Genomic DNA, 22,189 nt, shown 5'->3' with positions numbered 1-22,189 from the left:
ATTCTTCAAGCTAGGTTAGCTTCTCTTGTTTTCTTCTTTAAAATTATTGAAATTTTGATGAAAATATGATGATGCATGCATGATTGTTAGTTGATGTGGCTGCTGTGAGTTTGTTCTTGATTTCTGAAGTTTAAAGCTTATCAGATTAGGGTCATTTAAGTTGTTTTGAAAGCATGTTAGTTAGGTTGTGTAAAGCTTTGAGTTTTCTATGTAAAATATGTGATTTTTGAAGAAAATGTAGTGAATCTGTTTCTGTGTTGTTGTTATTGTTTTTAATTGTTTTCAGAGGCTTAGTTAAGCTTGATTAAGTAGAATTAAGCTGGTTTGAATGCATGTTAGAGGGATTTGCTCAAGTTTGAGTTTAGAACTCAAAGCTTGAGCTTTAATGGCAAATTTCGTATCTGTGATTTCTGGGTTATTTTGGTGCTTTGAAAATGTTCTTTGGGGTATTTAGAGCAGGTCTGGAAGGTTTCATATGAATTGGGTTTGATTTGATTGAGTTAGGAATTTTTGAAAAATTCCTGCGAGGAACCGGAATTCCGGTTGTGCAACCGGAATTCCGGATGAGGGTCCAGTAATTCCCAGAACCGGAATTCCGGTTGCAGAACCGGTCTACCGGTTGGGGAATTTTCAGAACCCGTGTTTTCCTCGTTTTTATGTTTTAGGGGGTATTGCCATTTTTTTATCGATAGGGAAACTTTTAGTTCCTAGTTTAAGTCCCCGGGAAGTGATTTAGCGTGTCACTTATAGCGTTGTGATTTTTATGGTTTAGGAGCCTGTAATCCGCCGCTCAGCTAAAGTTCCAGTCGAGTTGACGGCACACACCGAATTCGGAATCCGGTAAGATTAGTATAACGGTATGCATATGTAGATTACATGTTTAGCGTGCATGTAGGAAGCTGTTAGATTACATTAGTTATGTATGTTGGCTTCGAACCATCCAACCACCGCCACGTCGGTACGTGGAGTATGACCGACGGCGGAGTATGACCGGTTCGACCGATCAGTGGCACTTGGTTGGTGGTTCCGTACTATTGACCTATCCGTCGGTACGAGTGGAGTATGACCAGCAGCCGGAGTATGACCGGTTCGACCGATCAGGAGGATACTTGTCAATAGTACCGTCCCTATGAACGTTCAAAACTCAGTACCATGTTGGACATGGCAGTAGTGGCTCAGTACCGTGTTGGACATGGCAGTAGCGGGACTCAGTATCGTGTTGTACACGGCGGTTAGGGTTATGATCAGGGGTATGGGCGTCTGATCATAACCGGGATTATGTATGAGTACTATTATGCTTTTCTTACTGAGTCTGTCGACTCACAGTTTTACGTTTATGTGTAGGTAAAGGCAAGACTAAAGCTGATGGGCCGTGAGCGAGCTTGTGAAGATTGTACATGTCGAGGCGGTTAGGCCTGGAGCGTACGATCATCGGGACAGCGAGGCTGATTTTTGTAACTGGTCGCTAGGCGATATTTATTTTGTGTATCAGTTAAACAGATAAATCTTTTTGTAAATGATTTTATAATCGGGATCCTGAGTCTTTTGTAATATTATTTTATAAGTTTAATTAAAAAGCTAAAAAAATTTAATTAATCACGTTTTTCCATAAACCTCGTTGATTAGCAACGAGCTGCACAGTATGTTTAAAAATCACGTAATACGCCTATGTTAGTTAGGGTGTTACAATGCAGGAAGCATAGACACCAGAAGAAGCCTCACTGGTTATTGTTTTACAGTTCTAGGTGGATGTGTTTGTTGGAAATCTAATCTACAAAAGGTGGTTGCACTATCTACAACTGAAGCTGAGTATATGGCAGCCACAGAAGCAATAAAGGAAGCAGTTTGGTTGAAAGGATTTGCACAAGAAATGAAGATTAATGCCACTGATATCACTGTCTACTGTGATAATCAGAGTGCTCTTCATTTGATGAAGAATCCAATGTTCCATGAAAGAAGTAAACACATTGACATTAGACTCCACTACATCAGAGAAATTATTGCAAGTGGTGAAGTGCAAGTGAAGAAGGTTAAGACAGATGACAACCCTGCAGATGTGATGACCAAGTGTGTGACTTTAGCAAAGTTTAGACATTGTCTAAACTTGCTCAACATCACAACACTGCAGTGACTGACCTCCTCGGAGGTACCAGGAAACATTGAGCATGCATACTTTCAGACTTATGACTAAAAAGGTGGATAATTGTGGTATTTTTAGACATAAGTCTAATATTCAGGACATGTGGCACTCTCGGATTGGACAGTTTCAAATGTTAGTTTTGTTAGTTGGTTTAGGAGGGAAAGTTCTCTTCATGTACTACAACTATATAAACTCTAAACCAGGACAATTCTAATGACGATGAGATAGAGACACAAGATCAGAGAGTGAGAGAGAATTGAAACTGAGTGATTGAGAGGATTAGGAGCTAGACTCCTTCTGTAATTGATCCTTTCTGTTGTGATCAAATCACTTGTAATCATTCCTGATTAATCAATAAAGAAGTATGTTGATTGTTTCCCGAGGATGTAGGCATAGATTACATTGATCTATGTTCGAACCTCGTAAAAGAAAGGTGCCATTTTATCTGTTCAAAGTTCTTTAATTGTTGATTGCTTAAAGTTCTTACTGGTTCGAATTTATTGCTGGTTTTTGGACTGCATTTTCGATTTCTGGTTTATGTTAATTTGTTCTTTGTTGTGTGTTCTTGAATGAGGTGAATTGTGGATTCACCACAATATATTTATAGACTTTCACATTCTTTGCAAATTACTAATAAGCACCAATAATATTTTCATATTCTAATATTTTTCAACCTTCTCCTCTTGGTGGTAAAATTAAAAATAAAACTAAAAATAATCACAAACATATAAGGTAAATATCTATATTTTTCTTTTTTTAAAAAAAAAAATTATTAATATTCTCCCAAGATAAGTTAGTTAGAGAGATATGTGGCTAAGATGATTTTTTTAATTTAAAAAGAGATTATTAATATTTAAAAGATTGTTTAATTTTTTGGGTTTAATTATTGGGTTTATTTGTTAACGGGAGATCAAAGCTAATCGTTAAATTTAACAGAATATTCTTTTATTTTTAAGTATAATCTGTTAAACCAAGAATGCCGTTAGATAGGCACTTTTAATATATAAAGATATATGAAAATAGGACTTCTGTTTGCTCCCTAGAAATAATTGAATCTTAATATTTGATGAAAATAGATAATATAACCTAAATACTTTTCGAAAAAAACTCCTTGGAATTGCCTTAGGTTGACAAAATGTCAATCTGGGAGATGGGCCAACACCAAGTGTCAACCTGGGCGCTAGTCCCTTCTTTTGGCCACCAAGTTGGTTTGTTTCTTCCCCTAAAGCACTTTTTCCTCATTTTTGATGAAGACGGAGAAGATGCACGAGTCAAATTTTTGGTCTAATGCTTAGAAGTGGCCCAGTTTGGAAAATTGTCAACTTGGGCGCTGGGTGCTCTGGGTGCTCAAAAATGAATGTTCTCTGAATCTAATTCAGATGTCTCTAATATGTTCGTGGTATGTCTAGCTCATGTCCCAAAGTAAAGTTTGACCCATTTGCACTAAGACAGTCTCACACTACAAAAAATCTTACTTTTAGTCACAACAAAATTTGTGACTAAAAGTGAAAAAATTGTAACTAATTATAAATCACGATTCTTATGTTGTGACTAAAAGGTCCGTGGCAAAAAGTATTAGTCACAAAAATTACAATTTGTTGTGAATAAATGTATTTTTAGTCACAATACTTGTTGTGACTAAAACTAAATTAGTGACAACTTGTAACTTAATACTATGTTTTAGTTACAAGTAACATTTTGTTGTGACTAAAAGTCACATTTAGTCACAAAAAAAGTATTTTGTGACTAAAAAGTTGTCACTAAAGTAACAATTTTTTGTAGTGTCAGAAACTGAAACCCTAGTTAGGTTGCCAACTTGGGCACTACGTGAAACCCTAGGCACCCAGGTTATTTTTTGAGGTTATATTTTATGTGTTTTCAGCTCTTGGGACCTCAACTTGGATTGTTTCATGTCTTCATGGTAGGTAATATTGAAAGATAGTGAGTTAAAAATAACTTAGCAAAATTTGAACAACCATTTCAGTGTTCCCAGAGTCACCTGTTTTTGACCATTTCATGTGTTTATGCTCTATTTGTTTAGTAACCTTGAACTTGTCTTTCCAAGGATAAAAATAGTTTTTCTTAAGTTGTAAGTAACTGAATTTTAAAGCCGACATGCCTCGTATGAAGAGAAGTCGAAGAATATCCCACATGTGGCTCATCTCATTAGGGCCAAGCAAACTGTCCCCAAATCCAAAATCTTATTTCCCCTATCTCTGAACACTAAGGGAACTCTCATGGAAATAACTTTTAGAATTATCAAGCCCTAGAGTTTTATATTAGCTAGAGTTACTATTGCCTACTTATTAATTTAAATATTAATAATTAAAAAGACTAAATCTAAAACAATTCAATTATATTTTTTTAAATATATAAAATTCAATATAAATTTTAAATTTATTTATAAGAAAATATATTTAGCTATTAAACAATAATATAAATAAATATATAATTAAGTTTGATTTAGATATTTTAAACAACATAACTAATTAATGAACTTGTTATAAAATGTGATTAATTAATTGAATTAACATCTAATTCAAATTTAAATTAAGATTTACGTGAAAAAAATAATTATTTAATTTTGTTGGTACTCTTAAATTAAATTTAGATATTTGAAACTAATATTTTTTTAAAATAAAAAAAAAATTATTAATTGATTAATTTAACAGTGTTAGCTTTAACCCGTTAATTAACTTTAACAGAAAAATACAAATAAAAAATCATTAAACTAATATTTTCTATTAGATAGCCACATTTAATATAAGAGAAGTATTCTGAGTTTTATTTTGATTATGTGTATTTTTAGTTGTATTTTTTTAGAAAAGCTAGAAAGATTTTTTTTTTTTTTTTGTAACTACAATAGGTAACAAAGTCACATATCTTAAATATTTTCTCCATTTTATTTTTTTTAAAATAAAACATTAATAGAAAAATATATTTTTAGATATGTATAGTGATTTTTTTTAAAAAAAAAATTAAAATATTTCTTTTAAATATGTAGGAAAAAAATATGCAATAGAGAGTTTCGAAAAGATAATAATAAGAAATATTTTTTGTAGATATATCTAGCAAATTTAAATTTAAATTACAGTGTTTTAAAAAATAATATTTTTAAAATAATAGTCCATGAGGATCATGAAGAAAAGGAAGAATTAATTATAATAAAAAGTTAATGGAGAAAGAGATTTCCAAACATGGAGGAGAATATATTATGTATCTCGTAAAGCTTGGCTAAATAGCTCTGTGGGGGGTCATTGAAAAAGATGTAAATCCATATCTCCCACTTATGAGAAAAATAACAATAAAACTTTAAAAATTAAGTATTATATATGTGTACAATGTTCAATTCAAGCAGCCAATAATTGATCACTAATATAATATTTTGACTGCCCTCTTTAATTTTCAAACTCAAAATTGAGATAAATTCTTTGAATTTAAACATTATTCCCACTATATACACACACATCAAAAATATTTTTATATATATGTACCCAATATTATTTATAGCTTTATATATAATATTACTGTACCCTTTACAATATTATTTTCTTCCTCCCCACCTTCTTCTATTTCAATTAAGGTAATGTTATTTTATGCTTATTATTTCAATAATAACATATGTTTTGATCCTTAATTTTTGAGCTATAGTGTTGGAGTCTTTTAGCTTTGTAATGTAAGGGTTGTTGAAAAATTTGGAGTTTTATCTTAAAATTAATTGATAATAAGTAGAGTAGTATACGTTCTTATATATGGCTTAAAATAGTAGTTGTTTTTACTCACTAATCTTGAATTATTAGATCTCGTGCGGCTGACTAACTATTTGAATAAGTGTAGATCGAAAGTTCGGTAAAAATATGACTTACTATGTTGGGAAACATAAAATTTTATCTTAAAATTAATTAATAATGAATGGAGTAGTACATATTCTTAAAACGTATTTAACCTCAAAAAGTAGTAGTCTTAGTCTCTAGAATCATAATTGTATTATAATATCACTTTTATATATGGTGAAGATGTTTCACACTGATCCTCTCCATAAATATTATATGCTATATTAAGAATTGGGAATTATAATTAGATTTAGAGATTTATTTATCATGTAATGTGCTATAGTGTATTAATCATCAATAATATTATGTTGAGACTACCTGTTTGTCTTTGGTCTTAAAGCCTTCTATTGTTTGTGCACCACTATATTTTTGACCTTGAGCCTTATAAATTTTTTCATTTTTCTCATCAAATATATTATATATATAACATATAATAAAATTTAACAAAATACAAAAATAAAGAAACAAATACTTTTATATATTATACAAAATATTTTTTTTAGGAATACATGTATCTATTGATATTGATGAATGAATTACCTATCTAGATTTAATTACAAGAACTATTTATTTATTAAAATCTTATTATAGCTAGGCTTAAAGCTTGGTAGTTGTTAGGTTATAATTAGTCTATGTTTCGGGTTTTTAAAGTTAGCATTATCTCGTCTATTGATGTCTTTTGGAGCAGTTTTACGCTTGATTTTCATTATTTCAGGTTACCGGAGTGTTAAAGTTCAAATTCAGTCAAATGGCGAAAAACTGGGATAAACTGGAAAAAATTGGAAAATTCGGCTCCAGAAGCTACAGTAGTCGCGACTTCATGAGAGCCAGGTCGCGACCCTTTTTCCTGGTCGCGACTTCGAGGTTTGGCAGAACCTTCGATTTTTGAGGTTTGCCTGTAGTCGCGACCAGCTTAAGGGCTAGTCGCGACTTGGTACGGACGTCGTGGTTTTGACCTAATTTTGATTTTTCTCTCAATTGGAGGCACACCACTCATCCCTATATAAGGAATACGACACTGAAGGTCAGAAGGAAGCAAAAACAGACCTAATAGTGGAGGCAAGTGGAGAGGAAGCTATCTTGAAGACCCGGAGCGATATCACCTTCTAGTTTCTTTCTTTTACCCTTTTAATTCTTCTTTATGTTTGTTTTAATTTCTGAATTAATCATGGATGTTTTTAGAGCTATTATGAACTAAATTTCCCAATAAGGGAGGATGATGATTGTTGTTTAAGTTTATGCCTAGTTAATAAATAATTGTCATTCCTTCATCTTATGTGTGAATACTATCTTTATTTGTGTTTAATTCCATGTGCAAGCTTGATCACCTTTTACATGTTTAATGATCTCAATTCGAAATCTGAAAAGTGAGAATTGAGAATGCTAAAATTTGGATAGTCTAGGTTTTGATGTAAAACGAAAGTATTTACATAGCCTCAGTGACTAATAGATTATTGCTTAATGCTGATTTTGTGTTGATTTAATTAAGAAGTTAATTAGAGAACATATTATTTAGAACCTAAAAGATCTGAAAAGAATTAGGTTAATTTATAATCTGTCATTCACATTGAGATAAGCATAGCAATTAGGTATTAACATTGGTAGCTTAACAACAGGATTCACCTCCCTAATCTCTCATCTTGATTAATCTTCGTTTATTTTCTCTTTAATTTCTGAGTTATTTACTTTCAAATTGCAAACTTATTATTTTACCGAATAGAATCATAAGTATAGTTCAGTAGTACTTAATCCAATTCCCTGTGGTTCGACCTCACTTGCGTGAGATACTACTTGATTGCGTACACTTGCGTAATAAACATAAAATTCGTAACAAGTTTTTGGCGCCGTTGTCGGGGAATTGTTTAAAGATTAATATTACACAAATTATACTAACTTCTACTTTGGTATATTTTCTCTTGCTGATTTTTCTAACCTTTTTCTTGCATTATTTTCGTGATCCATTTCAGGAATCATAAGTGTATGCGCCGTCAAAGACAAGCTGTCATATTACCAGTTGATCCTGAAATCGAGAAAACTTGTAGGAGAAACCGAAAGAACAAGAGGCAAGAAGGAGTTTCAGCAACTGCTGAAACTTCAGAAATCATGGCTGCTAATGCTACAAACAATGGAGGCAATAACGGTAATAATGGTGGCGCCGTAGAAGATCAAGCTAATGGCCGCAGCTTGAGAGATTACATTCTCCCTACTCTGACGGGAGTGCAGTCATGTATCAGGCTACCGGCAGTGGATGCAAATAACTTTGAGATCAAACCTGCCATACTTCAAATGGTGCAGTCTTCAGTTCAGTTTGGTGGCCTCCCTTCTGAAGATCCTAACCTGCATCTCTCTAACTTCATGGAACTTTGTGAAACTTTTAAAGTTAATGGAGTTAGTGATGATGTCATTCGACTGAGACTGTTCCCATTCTCTCTCAGAGAACGAGCCAAGAGTTGGCTAAACTCCTTGCCACCAAACTTTATTGCCACCTGGAATGATCTGGCAACGAAATTCTTGTCAAAGTTCTTTCCTCCAGCCAAGTCTGCAAAGCTGAGAGGAGAAATCAATAACTTCTGCCAACAAGATAATGAATCTCTCCATGAGGCTTGGGAGAGGTTTAAAGATCTGATCAGAAAGTGCCCTCATCATGGTATAGAGAAGTGGATGCTGGTCCACAACTTCTACAATGGGTTGGTAGGAAACACTAGAACTCTAATAGATGCAGCAGCTGGTGGAGCCTTTATGAGAAAAAGTGCTAATGAGGCGTATGATCTATTGGAGGAGATGGCTCTAAATAATCAGCAGTGGCCAACTGAAAGAAGTCAATCAAAGAGGGTAGCTGGTGTGTTAGAGGTGGATGCCATCACAAAGTTGACAGCTCAGGTTGAGGCACTGACAAAGCTAATTGCAGGGCAAGCTAAACAAGCCCAAGTTGTGTGTGAGTTATGTGGAGGAAGTCATCACTTTTCAGAGTGTCAAGAAGATGTGGATGATTTGCCAATGGATGAAGCTAAAGCCATTGGAAACTATTCACAGAACAACAACAACAATTATGGGTTCAACCAGGGTAATAACCGAAGAAACAGTGGGTTCTATCAGCAACGAAATCAGAACCAGAATCAGAATCAACAGTTTAATCAGCAACAAACCTCTGGTGGAAATTCTAGTTTGCAAACAGATTTATTGCTTCAATTCATGACTGAAACTAGATCTTCAATCAAAGACCTGCAGACACAGATGGGCCAACTAGCAACTCAAGTAGCAACTCGTCCTCAAGGGAATTTGCCTAGCACAACTGAAGTAAACCCCAAAGAAAACTGCAAAGCAATTACCCTGAGAAGCGGTAAACATTATGATGGTCATGAACTGCCACAATCAGCTGATGGAGAAAAGGAGAATGAAGCTCAACCAAAGCCAACCCCAACACCAACATCAGAGAAGGCTACTGACAGCCCAACACAACCACAACAGTCTCCACCAATTAGCATTGATCACCATGTGAAAATACCCTATCCTCAGAGGCTCAGAAAGTCAAGTACGAACGAGCGAGTTCACCAAATTCCTAGAGGTCTTCAAAAGACTACACATCAACATTCCTTTTGCTGAAGCCTTGGAACAAATGCCCCGTTATGTGAAGCTCATGAAGGAGATATTGTCTAAGAATACTGTCAACATTAGTGGAGAAAGGTAAGCATGCAAGCGTATGAGTTATCGGATTGTGGAACTGTTGGAAAGAGTAAAACTTTTATAACAATGTTTCACATTTGAGTAAATTGTTGCAGTTGTACATAGTGTTATTAATGGAGCATCCGAGTTAATTGTTAGAGTTAGTAGGATCAAAATTCTAGTTTATGCAAGTAGAAAACAGAGCATGAGTCAGCAGCATAGTAATTATCTGATAGCGTAGTTAGTTTTTTTTTATCTTACTCGGGGGCGAGTAAGAATCTAGTTTGGGGGATTTTGTTAGGTTATAATTAGCCTATGTTTCGGGTCTTTAAAGTTAGCATTATCTCGTCTATTGATGTCTTTTGGAGCAGTTTTACGCTTGATTTTCATTATTTCAGGTTCCCGGAGTGTTAAAGTTCAAATTCAGTCAAATGGCGAAAAACTGGAATAAACTGGAAAAAATTGGAAAATTCGGCTCCAGAAGCTACAGTAGTCGCGACTTCATGAGAGCCAGGTCGCGACCCTTTTTCCTGGTCGCGACCCTGGTCGCGACTTCGAGGTTTGGCAGAACCTTCGATTTTTGAGGTTTGCCTGTAGTCGCGACCAGCTTAAGGGCTAGTCGCGACTTGGTACGGACGTCGTGGTTTTGACCTAATTTTGATTTTTCTCTCAATTGGAGGCACACCACTCATCCCTATATAAGGAATAAAACCTTTGAAGGTCAGAAGGAAGCAAAAACAGACCTAATAGTGGAGGCAAGTGGAGAGGAAGCTATCTTGAAGACCCGGAGCGATATCACCTTCTAGTTTCTTTCTTTTACCCTTTTAATTCTTCTTTATGTTTGTTTTTATTTCTGAATTAATCATGGATGTTTTTAGAGTTATTATGAACTAAATTTCCCAATAAGGGAGGATGATGATTGTTGTTTAAGTTTATGCCTAGTTAATAAATAATTGCCATTCCTTCATCTTATGTGTGAATACTATCTTTATTTGTGTTTAATTCCATGTGCAAGCTTGATCACCTTTTACATGTTTAATGATCTCAATTTGAAATCTGAAAAGTGAGAATTGAGAATGCTAAAATTTGGATAGTCTAGGTTTTGATGTAAAACGAAAGTATTTACATAGCCTCAGTGACTAATAGATTATTGCTTAATGTTGATTTTGTGTTGATTTAATTAAGAAGTTAATTAGAGAACATATTATTTAGAACCTAAAAGATCTGAAAAGAGTTAGGTTAATTTATAATCTGTCATTCACATTGAGATAAGCATAGCAATTAGGTATTAACATTGGTAGCTTAACAACAGGATTCACCTCCCTAATCTCTCATCTTGATTAATCTTCGTTTATTTTCTCTTTAATTTCTGAGTTATTTACTTTCAAATTGCAAACTTATTATTTTACCGAATAGAATCATAAGTATAGTTCAGTAGTACTTAATCCAATTCCCTGTGGTTCGACCTCACTTGCGTGAGATACTACTTGATTGCGTACACTTGCGTAATAAACATAAAATTCGTAACAGTAGTTGATATCCCATATAATTAAATCAATATCTTTTTTATTTTTTAATAGAATTAATTAATTACATCTTACACATTATTTAGCTAATTAATTATCAAGATTTTATTTATTCAAAAAAAAATTATCAAGATTTTATTATAAAGTTAAGACTTGATAGAATATATTATACAGTAGTTATAATATGTGCTATTTCATTTTCCTATCTTAATTATAATTTGATAGACATGCATGTTGATTTAATATAAACACAAATATGCGTATTATTAATATGTAAGTATTCATGAACTTGTATTATTTAATCAATTAATATAAATACATTCTATAAGATGCATGTCTGAAAATTTGACTATATATATTTATATATATCTTTAGAAATTTATAATTTTCTACTCTAAAAATGTCTGACATCAAAGGATTACGTTACCCGTGAAGAGATTTGAAGTAGAAAGTTCAAATTTTAATTTACATTTAATTAATCAATCAGCTCCTGGAATGCATATAATTAAGTTATATATAGGTACTTAATTATTATTATTATTATATTTTAATTGATTTAATTAGAAGTGAGGATTTTCCATAAGTGGGTATAAGCTGTTCAAACTAAACCAGTTGATGCTCTAGTATCCCTGTTTTGTTTCTCCTGTTTTGGAAATTAATTATTTAATTAATTATTAGTTGAGGAAAAGCAATGACAATATATATATTTTTTATTAATAGAATTTATACACAAAATATGATCTTGTCTGCTTGAAACTGAAAGGTGTCGTAATCACTTTTAAATAATATAAATGATTCTTGGATTTTCGACCCTACCAAGCTACTAATTTATGACTAAAAACTTACCAAAATCTAAGAAGACACACCAGCTGTAAAGGAACAAAATTAATTAATCAACCAACCCAATGCAACATACGTAATCTTTACTTATACTTCCAATGAAAAAAAAAATTATATATATTTGTATATATGTACAGTCACACCACACAGTCACCCACAGTGACACACGTATACATATATAATAGTTTATTATACAATTAATTAAAAGGATACATCGATCATACATACCTAATTAAGTATCTCTATATTTTATTAATTTTAAAAAATATATAATTTTATCCCACAGTACGTATATTTCAAAAGAATTGAAAAAGTAATATAATATTTTTAGTTTTATAAATAATTCTTATGTAGCTATTCATAGGCTATTTTTAGATATAATAGCTCATTTGATATAGAGGATGGTATTTCATATTATTTTTACCTTAGCTAAATAATTTAGCTATTAGCTATTTTACTCTATATTTCATTAATCACATATTGGGCATCATTTAATCATAATGTTGCATTGCAATAATTTTCCACTTTTTATATTAGAAACACTCTCATATATTATTAATGTGTAAAAATATTTTTCAAATTTTAATATGTACTAAATTATGTTTATAAATATTTAAGTTATTAAAAATTTCTCTGGAATTATTAATATTGTTGAATTTAAAAGTTTTCGCTCAATTCCGATTAATTTACTATTAAAAGCCTAATATGACGAGACTGTCCATTTAACAAATAATGTCTTTTTAATTTTGACATGTACTAATCCTTACATTTTCAATTTATCTATTAGTAAAATTTGAATAAAATCAGACGAAAATTTTTAAATTTACGATCTCGAAAGTTAAAAAAAATTCTTGTAACATCTTGAACAATTTAGAATAAGATAAACTTATTTATTTAAGATGAATTACTTTAAATACTTTTTTTTAAAAATTTACGGTTTGAGTTTTTAAAGTGGTTGCAGCTACTTGCAATAAGAGTTTCTATACAATTTTTTGTTGCAATTTAGGTTGCAGCGCTGGTTACAAGAGAGGTTTCTATGTAGAATTTTGTAAAAATGCAAAAAAAAATTATTTTGAAGTGTAAAAATAAAAAAAAAAAACCTCTTTATTTAAATGATATAAATTTAATTATATTTATATATTATTGTGTTGGGTTAAGCCGATATCATTCAGGAGGAGATATTAACTACCACTAGAGGTCATTTTCAGGAAGGATATTGCTTCAAAAACAAAAACTAATACACAGTCTCCACATGCCCATGTGTGACAGGTAAAAGTATATAATATATATTATTAGGATATATATCAAGAAATCATATTAATTTATATATAAAATTAACTCTGTCAAGATGCTGATTAGTATATTATTTATACATATCGAAATTAATTGACTTGTGTCTCTTTTTGAAGACGTTTACCTCATCTATGTCTCCCTCAAGTCTTTCCCACCCAACTACCCAACTATTTGGATCGATATATGGATCAGAATCTGTTTATATTTATATATATATTTACATATACATACATTCATATGTTATAGATATTGGTAGATGAGGAGAAGGCATATATATCATTCACAAAGTAGGAGAGAAATTATGAAACTATGTATATATGCACAGCATGCATGTCAATTTGGGTTGGTATGGTAACACAGATTAGGATAATTAATTTTAGGATATTATGTTTGCATGCATTTTTATCCTCAATTTTAAATAATTATATAAATATTTTACCTAAATAAAATGATGAACCTGCTGGTTGTAACAAATGTATACATATATTACAAAATAAATAGCAGTGAATAATAATGATCATATATGCAAAATACAATTTTGTTTTATTACTCACGTTTTGTTATTCTTTCTTTTTTCCTTTTTTTCTTTTTTTTTTTCTGTGATCTTCAACAAGTAATTTTATATATATATATATATATATTTTAAAAAAAGACCATGTTTGTGATTCTAAAAAAAAATAAAAAGACAATTCTAATTTATTATATTTTTATAAATATTTATTATGTACTAAAGTATTGGTAAGAATTAATAATACTCAACACTATATAATTATTATATTGTATTATGGATATCTAAAGTAATGTATTAAAAACTACCATAAATGCTTGATTATTTTTTTTATTTTATTAATTTAATTTTTAATATTTTAGTAATATTAATTTTGTATAAATTGGGTTCATTTTATTAGAATAAATTACTGAGAAAAATCTTATTCACTCTCTTATTTTCTATTCACTCTATCATTTTCTTCTTCTCTTTGTCTTCTCTCTTCTCATATTTTTTTTTCTCTATATTTAATACTATTTTATAACACGTTATCAACACGAGTCTCTGCCCACAAAAAATATTTTTGATATAGAAGTCCTGAAGTACTTCATATGGATCAAGAATTATAAATATAAGGATCATTTGATTTGAAAATTAAGATCATACAATAAGAATGGAACATATTTATATGGTCTTGGAGTTGGAGTACCATTTTTATTATAAATGAAAATTTACATTATCATTAATATGTTATGTTCATATTACTTAAAATTTCAAATTTTAGTATGAACAACATTGTATATACATACACATGAATGATTTAATAAATTGGATAAATATTCACTACAAAAAATCTTATTTTTACTAAAAGTAAAAAAGTTGTGACTAATTATAAATTATAATTCCTATGTTGTGACTAAAAGGTCTGTGGCTAAAGGTATTAGTCACAAAAATTACAATTTATTGTAACTAAATGTATTTTTAGTCGCAATACTTGTTGTGACTAAAACTAAATTAGTGACAACTTGTGTCTAAATCCTATGTTTTAGTCACAAATATTTTTTTTTTGTGACTAAAAGTCACATTTAGTCACAAAAAATTTGTGTTGTGACTAAAAAATTGTCACTAAAAGTAGCAGTTTTTTGTAGTGATTAATCTGTTATGGTTTATGATCTGAAAAGTTTGTAAAGATATTTTTGATTATTAATAAGAGTTGATCATTTTGATATATGCATGAATATTAAATTATTAATATTTAATATTGAATAATTTATATATAAATATCGAAAAATTTATTATTCATAAATGAGGATGTAACTTGTAATTATACGGAGAATTAAGATCACTTAGTCATGAATAAAACAGTCACTAACATATTAAAGTTTGAGAATTTTTAATCAACAGTTGCTCAACTAAAGCTATAATGAAGAAGATAGAACCAAAGGTATTTTCACAAAATTCTTCTTAACTCATTATCTTAAGGAGAATGGATATATATTGGTGTCCAACATATTCAACGAAGTGTCAATTATGCATACTTATTTATAAATTAAGTTATTGCCAACATCAACGTTTGAGAAGCGTATGACATATAAGATTGGAATTCGTCAATTAGAAAATCTCGACTAATGCCTAAATTAATGAGGGGGTTAATTTACACTGCACTCTTTTTCTTTTCATCAATTTTTTTCAGCAAAGTTTTTAATGAGAAAGTTTTGATAGACATCTAAGATTATTATAGATGTCTAAATCAATGTATTAATTACCACCATATATACTTGATTATCTTTTCCTTTATTTCATTAATTTAGTTTTTCATTATTCTAGTAATATTTTTGTATAAATAAAAATTCACCCTATTAGAATAAACTATTGAGAAAAATCTCATTCACTTTTTCATTTTCTTTTTCTCTTTGTCTTCTTTATGTTAGAAAAAATAATAATAAATCCAAGATCAACTTATATATAATATAGAACACAATAATAATAATATATAATATAATAATTAGGTATATGCGTACCTCATTGATCCATAATAATTACCGCAATTTGATAATGTAATACTATCAACTAAGTCTTCCTAGATCTCTAAATCAGAAACAATTTTTTATTTATCTGATTATCAAAAGTATATGAAAGTCCTAATTACTACAAATTCAGATCGATTAATCTCAACATATTATTCCTAAGATCTAAACAAAGAGTAAATCAAAGAACACAGAATTTACAAGCTTCCTCTGCATTGGAAACGCATTCCAACCGAGTAGTGCTTGGGTTCCCTTGAACCGGGTAAAGTAACATCCACTATAAAATCAATTCATACAAATTCCAGTTCTGATTCTTCAAATCAAACAATGTAATCTAAATTGACTTTTATACAATGTTACTTAACACTTGAACGCACTCAAGTTTCGAGATCTAAACACAATAAGATCTCAGTACACAAGAACACTTAGCATTCACACAGCTGAACCACCTTCAGTAGAGTGATCTGAACTCTCTTCAGATCAGGCAGATTCAATCTCAATCTTCAACCTCAGGAAGACCACAGGAATTTCTATCTGCACAAACACGAAACAAACAAAAAAATATGTTGCCCTAGCAGAGCAAGAATCAAGAAGATGATTCTAACCGAAGAGAGTTAGTTAGAACAATAGACACAACAGAATATATATCTTGAAGATAATAAAAACTGACTAACTAACCAACCAGCTAAGTACAACTGGCACAATCTAACAAACACCAGAAAGCTGACATGGCACTAAAAAAGATTTAGCGAAATCAGATGCAACTAACCACAGAAAAGATGTTAGAAAAAACAATACTGATGCAGAAATACTAAACAAGAGTATTTACATAATTTGCCACTCAAAGACATGACACTTACAGTATATTGTGATGAAATAATATATATGTATTTATAGAGTTAGAGAGTGGACTTAGCTAATAACCTTAGAGAGCGGACTTAGCTAATATAAATCCAAATAAAAAATCTAATATTTTATTCTTATATTTCTTTATCTATATTTAATATTATTTTATAATATATATAAATATATTTAGTGGTTTTTTTTTTCATTTATATATATCATTTGCTTTGTTTTTTTGATCGTAGATTTATTTTTTCATACTTGAATGCCAATGTTTATTCTCTGTACGTAATACTTGTACAGATCTTTTAACATAATTATAATTAATTAATTCTGTAAGAAAAATAGTTTATATTAATTAATTAGCTACACAGATCGATCGAACAGTGTGGATAAGTACAGAAACCGCTTTTAATTGTTTGGATATGCTTTCAAATTATAGACTTTCCAACCAAACTATATTCATATGTGTCCTCAATTATTATTGGCCACCCAATGAATTATACATAACCCCCATCCATGAATCTCCCTAAATTTCATTAATAACAACAACATTTAAAAAATATTGGAAAATTCTACAATACACCCCTTTAAAATAGATATATTAATGCATCTTTATCTATTTTAGCACCTAAAATAATTTTGGAAAATTCTACAATGCACCCCCTTAAAATAGATATATTGATGCACCCCTATCTGTTTTAGCATCCGAAATAATTTTTTAGTCAAATTTTTTCTTATGGTCATGTACGTTATAGTTATTTAAGACATCCTGTAAAATTTTAAGAAATTTAGAAAAGTTTAACATGCCGAAAATTATGTTCAAACAGTGTGTTGCACGCGTGACTATTTTATTTTATACGCGTGTAAAATAGACTGTTTGAATATTGTTTTCTATATTATAAATTATTCTGAATTTTTCAAAATTTTGTAGGATATCTTAAATAGCTATAACGTACATGAATATGAAAAAAAATTAGACTAAATTTTTTTTTAAGATGCCGAAACAAGTTAAGGGTGCACCAGTATATCCCTTTTAAGGGGGTACATTGTAGAATCACCCAATAATTTTTTAGTCAAATTTTTTCTCATGATCATGTACGTTATAGTTATTTAAGACATCCTGTAAAATTTTAAAAAAATTTAGAAAAGTTTAACACGCCGAAAAATACATTCAAACAGTGTGTTGTACGCGTGACTATTTTATTTTATACGCGTGTAAAATAGACTGTTTGAACATTATTTTTTATATTGTAAATTATTCTGAATTTTTCAAAATTTTGTAGGTTATCTTAAATAGCTATAACGTACATGAATATGAAAAAAAAAATTAGACTAAAAAATTATTCTGGATGCCGAAACTAGTCAAGGGTGCATCAGTACATCCTTTTTAAGGGGTGCACTGTAGAATCACCTAAAAATATTAGTGATACTTAACATTCTTTTAAATAAGTATTTTCTATATAATTTAATATAATAATTTTTAGAGAGTATTATTTATTTATTTATTTTTTATTGGAAAATGTTAAACTTTATTAACCAACAAACTCAGTTACCAAACAAGGTAACAAATCAGTAGGAACAGACTCCATACTGAAGGTACGATCAGGATACAAAATAACAGTCCTAGCAAAGCTATGAGCCACTACATTAGCAGATCATTTAATAAAAATAACTTCAACGGTACATAACTCAGCAAGCAAATTTTTACAGCTTTGAATGACTTGACCAAACAAAGAAATCATATGTATAGAACTACGTAATGCTTGCACCACCCCAAAACTATCACTCTTTAGAGAGTATTATTAGACAATCGTAAAATAAAATATTTAGAAAGTACTAACTAAATAGTACTGGTATCCAATAACAATATTCAATTATTAATCAAGTTGATGTTTTTGTCCACGTACGTTTGTTCTTCTAGAGACTCTTAGAAAGTATATATAAATATTAATTATAAAAATGTATTTAATAATAATAACAATAATAAATATGGATGATGATGATGATCATGATAAACGCTCAAGATTGTTCCACGTGGATGCATGGTATTTAGTAGCATAATAATGGTGGACTTATTAGTCAAACAACGGTGTTTCCCTTTGCCGGAATTATTGAAAGGTTTGTCTCCAAAAATTCAAAGTGTTTTACCTATAAAACACAACGAGAGGCCAAGAAACAGGTTCGAGTTCTTTTCAGTTTCATAAGAACTCCATGTGCTATCCTTAACACGTGGCTATTACTTACATGTCTAGTACTTATAATAAAATGGTAATAATAATTGATGTGACCTGTCCAAATTAAATGTTCTATTGGAATATATTAATATTAGGCATTGGCTATATATTTCTAGTACAATATATAATACAATTGCCAACGAATCTTTTCTTTTCTTTTCTTTTTAAATAAGATAAATTATTAAAATGTCCTTTTTGGTCATGAAATGAAATAAAATCTAGGTTGATTAAAGTAAGTAGTAGTCCTCCTCGTTTTATCTTTCGAGTGCTATAAAGTTCTAATTAAGCACCCATAAAGAATGAGTGGAATTCACTAACCAATCAAGGTGAGGAATGGTGGGGTTTTGAACTTTTCAATGTTAATTTGATCAAAATTTTATATAGTTTATTTCAAACAAAAAAAACAAAATTATATATTAAAGTACAACAATAAAAAAATAACATCAAAATAACAACAAAAAATAACATACATATAATAAAATATCAACAACAAATTAACCTGAGTATAATATAAAAATATCGTATTTTTTGTAAATAAAATAAAAATTAAATCGTAAAAATATTTAAAATTTCGTAAAACTGTATTTTTGTAATCTTTATATTGTTTTTGTGTATTTGTGAAATAATCCCTTTTATAATACATCATTTGATAAGTGCATATGTGTCTCAACAGCGTTTTTGTAAAATTCATTCATAAAAAGAAAAAAGAAATTTAATGAAAACTGTAATTATTTATGTCATTTAATCTATTGCGAACAGTCGATTCTAAAATGTAGTTGACCATGAAAAATATCTTTTAATTTTTATTTAAAAAAATATAATAATTTTGAAAATTAGTAAGAAAATATATAATTTAAAAAAGAAAAATTTTTTTGCCCCTTGATTAAATGAACCTTAGACACGGGCTTAATTCACTTACTCAAGACGGGACCTAATTGTGAATATTGCTTCTCTTTTTTTTGTTGAGAAATATTTAAATTATGAATTTAAAGTATACTTTTTAGGAAAAAAAAAAAGTGTGTAAGTTTAGAAAATTAATGTATTTTTTTTATAAATGTAACTTATCCCACTAACAATCGAAAAAAGCACGTGTACCACAACATATTTGTAATCTTTTTTTAGAATAGTATCTACAAAGGGAAAATGAAAAAAAAAATATGCATAAAATAGAAGGAGGTAATGTTTGAATCATGTAAATCTTTATACATTTCACATATATTTTGATTAAAACAGATTAGGGATAAGATTAGACTATAAATTTTTTAAGGTTAGGGTTACCAAAAGTTTGAGTAAAATTGGACTCATCATGATATAATAGTATTTTATTTTGCAAAACACAAAATTTGAGTTGTCATTTAATAAAATAAAAAGTTTGATTAATGATTTTTATAAAATACTAAGTATGCTCCAAAATAATATTTACTCATATAAAAAAAATTAGTAGGAGCATGTCTTTTCACTCCAGTAGGAATATCTTATTTTTTAACGTATATAAATTATAGGCTAATTAAGATTTTTGCCCCCGAACTTTGACATGTACCAAATCATGTTCCTTGAACTTTTAAGGTCGTTAAAAATGTCCCCTGAACTATTGAGATTGTTGGATTTAAGGACTTTCGTTTAATATTCAATTTTACTACTTCAGTGATTATTTACATACTAAATCATACTCCCCAGACTTTGATATCTACCAAACATGCCCCTCGAACTGTGACATGTACTAATGGCCCCTGAACTTTCATAAATGTTAGACTTTTTTACTAAAATTAGAAAAACGTCCTTAAATTTAACAATCTCAATAGTTCAGGGGGCATTTTTAACGGCCTTAAAAGTTCAGGGGACATGATTTGGTACATGTCAAAGTTCAGGGGACAAAAATCTTAATTAGGCTAAATTATATCCCAAATCTTTTATATAGAAATATATTACGATCCTCAATAAATTTTTCATAAAATTTTAAAAAATTTACATTGTCAAAATATATTTATTTAAGAAAATTCAATTAATTTTACGTGTGTATAAAATAAGCTTCAAAACAATTCATTTTGAATATTTCCAACACATAAATAGGCTACAATCCATTTATAATCTCATAATTTTTTTTTTTTGGAAATTTCAAATAAATTACATTGCAAAGAATGTAAAATAAGTTGGTTCCAAATTTATTTTATACATGCATTAAATAAGTTATGTTGAATTTTTACAAAAATTATGTAATATAAATAACTATATAATATATAACACAATATAAATGTACATGTTATAATTTATCAAATTGCCAAAAAAGAAAGGGAAATTTACATGGTATACTAATTTTTGTCATTTTTTTACAAAAATACTGCTAGGCGGAATTTTTTACTTTTTTACTGTGTTTTTTTATAAGTTTTATACTGCATTATACTGTGTTAAGTTTTCACTGGTGTTTTACTGGTGTTTTACTAGTGTTTTACTGGTGTTTTACTAGTGTTTTACTGTTGTTTTGAGTTGTTCTGCTTCGTGTTTTACTGGTGTTTTACAAAAACACAGTATTTTTGAAAAGATTTCTGTGCGACAGTATTTTTGTAAAAATTAACTCAAATTCCAGTATTTTTGTAAATTTCCCAAAAGAAATGCTGGCTCCCATCGGTTGAGAGGTACAAAAGGCTCGACAAATTTATTGAATAAAATTTGGGTTGAGTCGCAGATTAGATTGCTCTCTTTAAAACATTCATGACATTGTTCAGAATTGTACAAGCAGACTATCAACCTTGTCACCTCCAGAATAAAACAGTTCAATCGAACCATTTTATCGGAGCTTTATTGCACGGCAGAGAACCGTCAAAATACCACACACAATAAAACACTACTGCTCGAGATTAGAATACATATTGTAATATAATCATATAAAATCTGTACATAATTTTTCTGTATTAAAAGATTTGTTTCTCCCATTGGTTCGGATACATTATATAGGGAATGAACATAAGTTAGTAGCAGGAGCAAAGTCGTTAATTTCTAATCTTAAGAACGTTAAAACTTGGGGATTGTGAGAACGTTGCTGAAAATAAAGAAAAGAAAACGTCTCTATTTACCAATTAACTAAATACGTTTAAAAATTATTTTAAGTAATATTAAGTAATTAAATAAATAAATAAAAAATAATACTTTAATTTAATAAATAAATCTTTTCTAAAAAAATAAGGTGCATGCCATACTAGCCAGTTTTTTAATTTTTTTCTTTTTTTTTTTTTTTGAAAAAGGACTAATCGTAAGACTTCAAAATGCACCTTTTTATTTTTTAATATTTCATATTGTATAAGG

The 22,189-nt window shown here is 29.7% G+C and overlaps 1 non-coding gene across 1 annotated transcript; it reads right to left on the bottom strand.

Moving 5' to 3' along the window:
• Nucleotides 1–8,517: 8,517 nt before the first annotated feature.
• On the bottom strand, nt 8,518–8,624 carry LOC133036420 (small nucleolar RNA R71). Its single transcript, XR_009687077.1, has one exon. It is a non-coding gene; the product is annotated as a small nucleolar RNA R71 (small nucleolar RNA).
• Nucleotides 8,625–22,189: the final 13,565 nt, after the last annotated feature.

The sequence above is a fragment of the Cannabis sativa genome, chromosome 3 (assembly GCF_029168945.1).
Source record: "Cannabis sativa cultivar Pink pepper isolate KNU-18-1 chromosome 3, ASM2916894v1, whole genome shotgun sequence".
Lineage (NCBI taxonomy): Eukaryota > Viridiplantae > Streptophyta > Magnoliopsida > Rosales > Cannabaceae > Cannabis > Cannabis sativa.
Note: the sequence above shows the minus strand (reverse complement) of the source record. Positions and strands in the feature narration are given on the sequence as shown.